Raw genomic sequence first — 11,248 nt, forward strand, 5'->3', positions numbered from 1 at the left:
TGCTTGTGTGCCAAGAAATGATCAGCCATCGTTCTAACAGCAGTACATTGGTCAAGTAAAAGCTCTGTAGGATTCTATTTTTATTACTGATTGTGAACAAAAAGCTAAATATTGTAAAAGTGCACGTTTTAAAGGCTAGTGAAATGTTCTAAGGTAGGTGCACTTTACTAATAAAGAGAATTATTTTGTTGTCATTTTTGGTTGGGTGGTTCAGTTGGGTTGATTTAGGACATCTGGATAGATTTATTATAGAATGACAATGTAAGACGCATCTGAAACCCAATGTTTCATCTTATTCAGGTAGGGGATCCATTATTTGGAAACCTGTTATCCTGAAAGCTCCGAATTACGGAAGGGCTGTTTCCTATAGTCTGCATTTTAGCCAAATAATCCAAATTTTTAAAAGGCATTCCCTTTTTCTCTGTAGTAATATAACAGTAGCTTGTACATGATCCTAACTAAGATATAATTAATCTTTATTGGAAGCAGAACCAGCCTATTGGGTTTATTTCATGTTTTTATGATTTTCTAGTAGACGTAGGGGTACATTCACCAAGCTCGGGTGAATGAATAGAGGGAAAAAAACTCTAATTTCGAGTAGTTTTTTGTGCTCCTCGACTATCGAATTGGTGTAAATTCGCCTGAGTAGAATGATTCGAATAGATCGAGCGCAAAAACGCTGCGAATATTCGCCCATTCGATAGTCGAAGTACTGTCTCTTTTAAAAATCATTCGACTGCCTACTTCGCCAGATTAAATCTACCGAATTGCTTTAAAAGCCTATGGGAAAGTCCCATAGGCTTGTTTTCTAAGTTTTTGATCGAATAAAAAGGTATTCGATCGAATGAAAATCCTTCGATCGAATATTCGATCGTGCGACTATTCGCCGGGCGAATATTTTCCCATTCGACTATTCGCCAGCGCGTAAATTCACCTGAATTCCCTATTCGATTCTATTCCCCAGTTGAATTTCGAGGGATTTAACCCCTTGAAATTCTGCCCCTTGAGGTTCCAAATTATGGAAATATCCATTATCTGGACTACCCCAGGTCCTGAGCATTCTGGATAACAGGTCCCATACCTGTACAGGTTTCTGCCTTTAGGGTAAAGATACAATAGGCAGTTTGGAGCATTTTGTCACCAAGTTTTTTTTTCGTAGCTCTGTGGGTGGGGACAAATACTCCAAAAGACCCGCCTAGTAATGTTGATCATTATATCTTAGAAATGCATCGGTGCAATTTAAGTGATAATTGTCTGCACAAACTGCTTTTTGATTTCAACTTAATGGAGGATGGTGGGGGTGATGTTTGGGGTTGTTCCCCCACCCATAGAGTTACTAAACACCTGGGAAACAAGAGTTTTTTTTTTTTTTATGGATTTATACATTTTAGTAATTTCGAATAAATGAACAGCCATTGCATAATGTACTTAGACTTAAGTAAACAAGGAAGAGTTTATTACCTTCAAACTCTATTACAGGTACGGGAATATTATCCGGAAACCTGTTATGCAGAAAGCCCCAAATTACGGAAAGGCCGGCTCCCATAGACTCCATTATAAGTTAATTTATTTTTCTCTGTAATAATAAAACAGTAGCTTGTACTTGATCCCAACTAAGATGTAATTAATCCTTATTGGAAGCAGAACCAGTCAATTGGATTTATTACATGATTTTCTATTAGGTATGAAGATCCAAATTATTGAAAGATCTGTTATCCAGAAAACCTCTTGTCCCGAGCATTTTGGTTAACAGGTACTATACCTGTATAACATTTGAACTTTTATTGAAAAAAAAACAATTTGCTTGTAACATTTCTTTTGTTATTTCCCAGCATAGTGGAAGAAATGTGCCTACTTAGTTACAAGAATAATATGGATTGTACCTTCCACACTGAGAGGAGAAAACTTGTGAAAGTGCTACATCTCTAAATTATTCAGTATTTTAAACATATTGGGCCAGATTCAGTTCAGAAAAATGTACCTCTATGAGCAGATTCTCAACTAAATTAGGAGAAAAGTTTTTGTCCTGATTGAACTTAGTTCATACATGGAATAGATGTTTTAGGGCGCATTTGCCATTTGTTAGACAAAGCGCAAAAAGTAGGCCCGAACAACCTGTTTTTTTTTTACAATTTGCAGTGCATACTGCCCTGTGGGATGCACCCTTGCATTTCTAGAATGGAACACACTGCACTTTGCTCTGAATGCGTCGATGTCTGCATTTAGCAGTGTTGCATTCAGAGCAGGTAGGTGGTGTATGAACCCTTTTATCTCAGAGCTTGGACCAGACTCAATTCCACGAGAAACACATATCGCCTTAGTTTCAAAATTATCCGTAGACTTCTATTGAGTTTTCATGAGTTCTCATCAAATTAAAGCTGGTCCAATGTCTGAGGTGTCCAGTCTCTATCTCCAGTTCACAGAATCCCTTGACAGCCTCCGATTCATCTCTAACCAAACTCTTAGTGGCTCCAAAAACACGAGAAACAAAGATTGAGAACAATGATTATATGTTTTTCGGTGATGCTACAGTATGTGTTTTTTTGTTTTGTTTTGTTTAGTGATAAAGGGTTTTTTGTAACAGTGATGCTTAGGCTAATTTCAGCTTGATGCTTTTCAGCTGGCTGAAAAGCGTACAAAATTGTTTCCTGTGGCTCATGTTGACTTGAATATGAAATGTTCAGGTATTTCCCATTTAAGTCAATGGACTAAAAAAACAAAACAAATGATGGTCCATGAGACTTTAAAGTGTTGCTCGCAAATTTTTAATTTGAAGTCTGACTTTTTTTATACAGAAATGTACATTATTTTGCATAAGGGTGCTTCCACAGCTGCTACCTCACTTTGCATAATCAAATGAATCTGTGAGAGGATATCCTAAATGATTAAAACCCTATGTTGAATGTACAAACTATGCAAACTGTCTTTTGTGGACTTCACACACATTTCATTTTAGTTAAGCTTGGAAGTATTAAATGTTACTTTGCCAGTCCTTGGCAAGGTACTGTACAGGCTTCTCTGATAACAGAGTAATAATAATGTTTGGCGCTGTTAATGGTGCTGTATTTGTATATTGTTCTAATAACGTTGTAAACCATCAACCCTAGAATATGATCAAAACAAGAGTTAGGGTGTTGACCTTTGTAGATGCTTTGTTAAAATAAATATGTATACTTGCTTTTTTTATATGTATGTCAATGAATTTCTTCATCAAAGAGGCAGATTTATTTTTGGATTTTTTTTCTACTCCAGATCAATTTTGCTGTGCTCTTGTGAAAAGTAATTTTTGAAGCGTTAAAGGGAAAATACTCTGTGAATAAGTGTGGTGTACTTGAGATATATTTCTGTTTTACAGACAAATATGAAGACTTTGCTTATTGTGTACACAAAACATCCATTACAGGTGTGTGTTCCTACACATAAGATTGTTGCCTTATTGTTTGCCTCAGCCGAGGGCTTCTCCAAAGGCTTTCCTATGGATATCAAAACTAGGTAGTGCTACATTTTTCAATTCAAAGTAGAATGACTCTGTTCAGGCAACCAGTAGGGCAGACTGCACATAGAAAATACATAGACGATATATCTGACGACACATAGATGATATATCTCATACCCTACTTATAAATAGGTTACAGCTTCCTTTTATATTCTGAAGGTTCATTTGGATGGTTTTGATTCTCTTATGCCTATTTATAAAGTTGTGTAAAAAAAAAAAAAGTTTAAAATTTGATGTAAAATAAATGGCATATTTATAAGGCTCTTTTGTTGTCCTTAAACTTTAAACCCAAGTTTCAGAGATAAGAGGTTATCATGGTAACTGTAAGGGTTAGTTCAAAACACCATTGTTTTGGACAATTCAAACATTGCTTAAACTGTTCATGCCAATTGAAGGATGTTCAGATGAAGAAGAATTTCTGGCATGAAAAGTGAATTCCCCTAAATAAAAATTGAACAGCTTTATAAATGGTTTTACACATTGTACTGGGGATAAAGTGGCTTTTAATATATATTTATAAATGTCCCTTAAAGGGCATGTAAAGGCAAAAAAATAAAATCCCATTTTTACTTTCTTTAATGAAAAAGAAACCTATCTCCAAGATACTTTAATTAAAAAATGTCTACCATGTATATAAGAAACCTGACTGTATGCAGTGAAATTCTCCCTTCATTTACTGCTGTGGATAGGAATTGTCCGACGGTCCCTAACTGCTGAGCAGGGAAACAATCATACTTATGAACAGCAGGGGGAGCCCCCGCCTTACTTACCAGCCATGCAGAACTCAAGCAGCTTTGTTTATGATGATCCCTAAGCAGCCCAGACCACACTGAGCATGTGCACAGTCTTAGTCTTGCAAAGATGTTTAACATAGTTACAAGATGGTGACCCCCTGTAGCCAACTTTAAAAGCATAAATTATTTGTTTGATTAGGCTTGTGGTGCAGTAAGTTCATGTTTATATTTAGTATACAAAATACAGCATTTCTAGCCTTATTCTATTTTAGACTTTACATGCCCTTTAATGCGATGCACTAAGCAAGTTCCTCACAAATTCTGCTAAAATGGCAGAAATTCATTTCTTTGTTTAGCAACAATGTATGTTGTGGTTTTTCATTTGACAGCAGGATAAAATGCCCTCCAACAAAATCCTGGAAATCAATGATCATACAAATCACTGGAAATTAAAGATCTTTAATTGTATTTGGGATGATCTCCCTTGACATTTTATTGAAATAGAAAGATCAAAAATATTTGTGTTGGGAGGCAATTCCTGGCATTTGTTAAAGTAAGCATAACAAGTGATTTCTCTAAAAAAAATCCAATGACAAGAATCGGTGTGGGTTTTTTCTTGGAGAATTTGTAAGTTTTTTTTGTTTTGTTTTTAGTCCGTATATAACATCCAATTATCTGGAAGTGATTTCTAATCATATGCAAAACACCACTTCTAATTTAAAAATTTAGAAGAAATATGTGATATAAAATAATGATAAGGCATTTCAGTCAAAATCCAACATAAAGGTATGTTCTGTTAAAATTCACATTTTTTATACATTAGTTATAGCCTGCACCGTTTGTTAGGACAACTATTTTCATTTTTCTGTTCAAGAATGTGACACTGTAAATATGATGTCATTATATTTTAAATAAAAGCAAATTTTATCTTTATTATAAATGGCTCCTGTGACCTTACACTTTGTCACTGCTATAGAAGAATCTAAATACAAAAAAGATGAGTGATTGGGCATGTCTTGTTTGGCTTCATTATTAACTGACTAGAAGCTTCAATAGAATATGATTACGGTGTATGTGCTATTGCCCAATAATACACAATCTGTATTCATAATCCATATAGGTACTCAGTCCTGCTAATATAAGGTGGTACTTATCTAGCCAAATACTCGGTTCAAAAAAGAGCTTGTTTTGATCTTATTCTTCTGTGGGCATTAGTGGAAGTGGATTTGCCATACTCTATGGTATAAACACCTTCATTCCCATTACTGTTTGGCCAGTTGTTGGTGTTTTACCTTTGTATGTGTTCCTGAAAAGAACTCACCAACTAAGCACACAGCCTTACTGTATCTACAAACATGTATAGTTACATTAAGGGAATGGCAGATCTGCCCATATACTAAAGGAACTATAAATTTACATAGATAATATGTATCATCAGTTATTAATGTTAGTTTGGATTAGCCATTCTTATGTTCCCATATTTTCGTCAGAAGAAATAGGACACCAGTACATCAGGTACTTCAGGACACATTTACCAACTCCAGGAGTAAGCTCTGTAGTGTAGAGTAGTGATAGGCGAAAATCTGTTATCGCGAAATGGCGAAAAATGAGCAAAATGGGTGTCTGAATAATTTTGCCGTGCGACAATTTTTATACGAGTGCCGATTTTGATGCGCGTCATTTTTTTTTCACGTGGTGGAATTTTTCACCTGCAAATTGTCATCACAGTTTCGCAAATTAATTCGCTTGCTGCCCAACGCGGAAAATTCATAGCAAATTTGTGTCTGACGAAAACTGTAAATGCTCATGGGCAGAAAATTGCACCCATCAGAACATAATACACTTCCTCTAGGCTACCAGTGCATATAGAGGCTATTAAATAGCCAATCATAGCCCTTATTTGACATCCCCATGGACTTTTTCATGCTTGAGTTGCTCTCCAACTCTTTTTACATTTAAATGTGGCTCGCGAGTAAAAAAAGGTTGAGGACCCCTGATCTAATTCATAAATGGGATTTAAAAATATACACCAGTATATATTTAACTTCGTGTTTTTGAACCATAATTTTTTTCAAAGATGGCAAAAGCCATCTCTTGCTCTGTGTAGTTTTCCTAAATATGATTTTTTTCCAATTTTATTTTACACATACAATGGCAGGTTGCCGTTAGAATTATTTCAGATCAGCATAATATTTAGTTAGGGTGTTTGTTTTAGCACCAAAACCAAGACTCTAGCAGGCGTGCAAGTGCATAAAAGAAATATTAGTTTCCATTCTGAATTCAGGTCTTGAATTTACAGAATCAGAATTAAAATACTTCAATACAGCATACGCAGCTTGTTAGTATTAGAAGCATGTTTTGCATTTTTTGAGGGAATTCGTTTCATTCTAGAATGTGCATTAAAGAGGTGCTGCTGGAAAGTACATTCAATTGATTTGCAAGGTAAAATGAGAAGTTTATATTATGCAGCTGCGTCTGGTAAAGGGTTTCATTTATTTTTTGTTCTTTCAAATGTGCTGAAAATGTCATTTAAGTCATAACTTCCTGCTTTAAATTCTCAACTGGAAAATGAAACCATAATTAATAATATATGTTTCTCTGACACTGAATTCTTTTTACAAATATTCCAAGTTTAGAGGATTTAATTACATTCAGGGGCAGATTTATCAAGGGTCGAATTTTGAAGATAAAAATACTTCGAAATTCGACCATCGAATTGAAATACTTCGACTTCGAATATCGAGGTCTATGTTTTTTTCAGCGAATTTGGGTATCCTGCGGTCGAATTAAAATCGTTCGATCGAACGATTAAATCCTTAGAATCGAAAAAATCCAAAGGATTTCAGCAATCGATTGAATGATTTTAATTAGACTTCCAAAAACTTAGAAAAATGCTCTAGAAGGTCCCAATAGGCTAACATAGCACTTCGGCAGGTTTAATTTGTCGAGGTATTGAAATCAAAGTTTTTTTATCGAGACAGTACTTTGATTATGGAATGGACGAATATTCGAACGATTTTACTTCGAATCAAAGTAGAAATATCCTATTCGATGGTCGAAGTATCCAAAAAATTACTTTGAATTTCGAATTTTTTTACTTTGAAAATTCCATCAAATTCACTTCGACCCTTGATAAATCTGCCCCTCAATGTTAAGTTTAATCAACTTTTACAGAATATTCAGCTTACTCAAAGGAAATGTATACTTATTAATTTAAAAACAAAAACGTATATCTTATTGATCTGCAAAATTATATTAAACATCACTTTGTACTTTAAGTGAATCAGTTATCAACATTCAAAATGCAGTTTTTACTGCAATTCGAGGTTTTTGCTGCAAAAGTCACAAATTCAAGCTTCTCGAATTTTTGAGATGAGCAAAAAGCTCAAAAACTCAAATATAAAAATCTGAAACCTAAAAGCTGGCGCATTAATGCAAAAGTCAGTGGAAGTATTATTATTAATATTGTATTCGCAAAAGTCAAGCTATTTTTGAGTTTTCAAGATGGATTAGAAATTTGGCCGACTAATAATTGATGGGTAGATTTCACTTCATTCAATTTTTTTTAATGTTTTTTCTGTTACTGAATTTTAGAAATTTGAGTTTCTTCATAGATCAGCACACATTAATGATTTTTGAACCAGAGAAAAACTTTTGAAAATTAAATTTTTGATAAATCTGCCTTTAGGTGTCTATCATTCTATAATCTGGTACAATTCAGGAAAGATTTTGCATTTAAATTTATATTTCATATTTGGAAATGTCAACTTGATTTCTAAAAAAGGTAAATGCCGTATATAACGCTTCTCATAGCTGGAGTCATAGTCACAAAGTCAGGTATGCGACCAATGAACAAATTACCATAGGAATATGGATGACTATACATTTACACAGTATACTGTATTTGGGAATGGTAAACATTTTCTTGAAAATAGAAGTCTTTTGTGGTTTGCTAGAACTGTAATTTCTACTTCGTAGTAAGTTGGCCTCACTTGGGAATTGCCAATTATTCCTCTATTGGCCATCCACTATTATATATTGATTGTTTGTTGCACTGTAAACTGGGAAAACTCTCAACCAGACTACACTTTGGCAAATATAACAGTTTAGAATTCAAAAAAATACGCTCGGTGTACTTTTAGGCAATTCATTGTTTCAATTGTAAAATATAACGACAATATATTGAATTAGGCCTAATAGTCTAGATTAGTGATGGGCGTCTGTTTTTTACGCCGTTGTCCGTTTTTGATGCCGGTGTCCATTTTTTTGACGCCGGCAAATTTTTGAGGGCGTTTCACAAATATATTCGCTGGCGGCGAATCACGGAAATTCGCCGCAAATTCGTACCTGGCGAATAAATTCGCCCATCACTAGTCTAGATTCTATTTAATAAGAAAAACATTTCTGCTAATTGAATGCCAATAAAAGTGGGGGGCGTTTCATGAGATAAACTATGGCATACGTTTTTTCTTAGCCAATTGAATCTGCCCGATATGACAGCTTCACTCTGCACATCTGAATATGGAAAGAGAAATTAGATATAAAGCCTACTAAATATTTTCTTCATTTCCATAGAAACACGTCTCAAGTTGAAGTTATTTTATTAGCAATAGACCGGCAGAGGCCATGGAAAAACTTTTAACTTCTCTCTCTAATGGTCTAAGCTTTATTTCCAAATGGTGGGGTATCAGTTCTCATTAGTTCAATTATTCTGACAGTCCCAAGAAAAACAGCAACATATTAATTAAATCAACTTTTAAGTTTGCCATGGCTTATATAGAATGTATACTACACAAAAGCCATGAATATCTTGAAAACGATATCCTTATAAACGGTGACTAGTGATGTCATCAGTTATAAACGGTCACTAGTGATGTCATCAGTTATAAACGGTGACTAGTGATGTCATTTATGTCACACTGCTCACTAAAACGTGGGTATTATAATAAATAAAGTACCCCTTGTTGGAAAATGAGGATATCAGAGTAACCTCGGAGTTCCATGACCTGTATAAAAGAACTCGGCCTTCTGCCTCGTGTTTTTATATTGTCATTGAACTCCTCTGTGACTTATAATATCCTTTATTTTATTCACTATATATTACAGCGGCCCCCAACCTTTTTTGGCCCAGGGACCGGTGTAAAGGAAACATTTTTTGCAAGGACCGAGGGAGGGGGGTCGGAGAGGTCAGAAGGGGGTCATGGGGTCAGCAGCAACTGCGCGTCCAATTCGGGCGCGCCAGCGTTAATTGCGGGCTAGGCTCGGTGGCCCAGTGGTTGGGGACCCCTGTATTACAGAATATTTGCAAAAAATAGGACTTTCCTTTTCCTCTAGCTAAACATAATATTTATACTACAGTCCAAAACAAGTGTTTTTAATTGAAACATTTCTATGTCGTTATATACAGTAGTTGTGGGTCAATCCAACACATTTTTAGAAGAATTGGGTTCAATTCCTTTGTTTAAAATCCACCATGATATATTGATCTTCAAATATTTTGTAATGCCATACATTAAATAAATTCTATTTTGTTACTAACCATCGTGGTTAAAAAAAAATAAAAACAACTGTACAGTAATATTTGGTATTGATTCAAAAACGTCTAAACAATGATGTCTATAGCAAAGGTAACACATTTACGTGGCACACACTTAAAGATGTAGATAGTTTGCTATTTATTTGGAAAAAAAATGAATAATGTATTAAATTGACCAGTCTTAATGGTTCAAAATATTTTTTTTCTTTGTACCTGTAGACAGTGGGGTTTTTTTTACCCATATATTGCACTACCCCAATGTCTTTCTTTTAACTTAACAAATTGTGCCTTAGCTGTATTTTTTCTAGGATTGTCGGTTTTCACGTCTCCGACATGACAAAAGTGTTTGAAGAAAATAATGGATGTATGGTAGACTGTGTAATACCAAAAAAAGGGGGGGGGAAGCTGCGACGTATTAAAGTGCTGCCATACTGTGTTTTCAGATGCAAACTTTCTTTAATAAAGAATTTGAAAGAGTCTAATGTTATTTCTACACTGGTCTCTGGACACAATCAGGTATAACTTTACAGTTGTATCTATTTACAGGAAAAAGATGCACTAAAAAAGTCTAAGTAGGGTATTAGAATTTGCTTTTGAGCATGAAGGCAATGTAGCCAAAGCGAGATTGATTACACCTGGCGACAGCTGACGTACGATGTATTGTAGACCACTTTATTTATCATGACCTTTCTACCAGTGCTGGATCTGTTTAGATAGCAGAAAAGAACATTTCAGATTCTGATTAAGTGTAGGTATAGGGTTTCTTTACTGTAAAGGTAGCACTGTGCTTTGAAATTTAACAAAACAGAGGTAACATTCAGTTTTATGAAAAAATAATGTAATTTATTATGGCAGAGGATGGAATTAATTTTGTAACAAATATGCATTTAATTTGGAAGAAATTAAGGGGCAGATTTACTAAGGGTCGAATATCGAGGGTTAATTAACCCTCGATATTCGACTAGGAACTAAAATCCAAAAATTTTTTATATCAAAAACGATATAAGTCCCAGGCCTCTTCAAATAAAAAATATTAATTTATTGTAATTCACATTAAAACAGTAGCTAGTACATACAACCCCACATACCCCACCTTACGCGTTTCGCACCCTCCGGCGCTTAGTCATAGGTGTATCTCACCTATGACTAAGCGCCGGAGGGTGCGAAACGCGTAAGGTGGGGTATGTGGGGTTGTATGTACTAGCTACTGTTTTAATGTGAATTACAATAAATTAATATTTTTTATTTGAAGAGGCCTGGGACTTATATCGTTTTTGATATAAAAATTTTTTGTAGTTGAATGCCTTTCTGAACTGGGGCGAGTCCCTTGTGCCTGGCTGATTAATGATATGGACTCCCGATTTTGAATTACAATATAGGAACTAAAATCGTTCGACTTCGAATATCGAAGTTGAACGATTTAGCGCTAATCCTACGATCGAAGGATTATTCGTTCGATCGAACGATTAAATCCTTCGAATC

Source organism: Xenopus laevis, chromosome 9_10S (assembly GCF_017654675.1).
Source record: "Xenopus laevis strain J_2021 chromosome 9_10S, Xenopus_laevis_v10.1, whole genome shotgun sequence".
Taxonomy (NCBI): Eukaryota; Metazoa; Chordata; class Amphibia; order Anura; family Pipidae; genus Xenopus; species Xenopus laevis.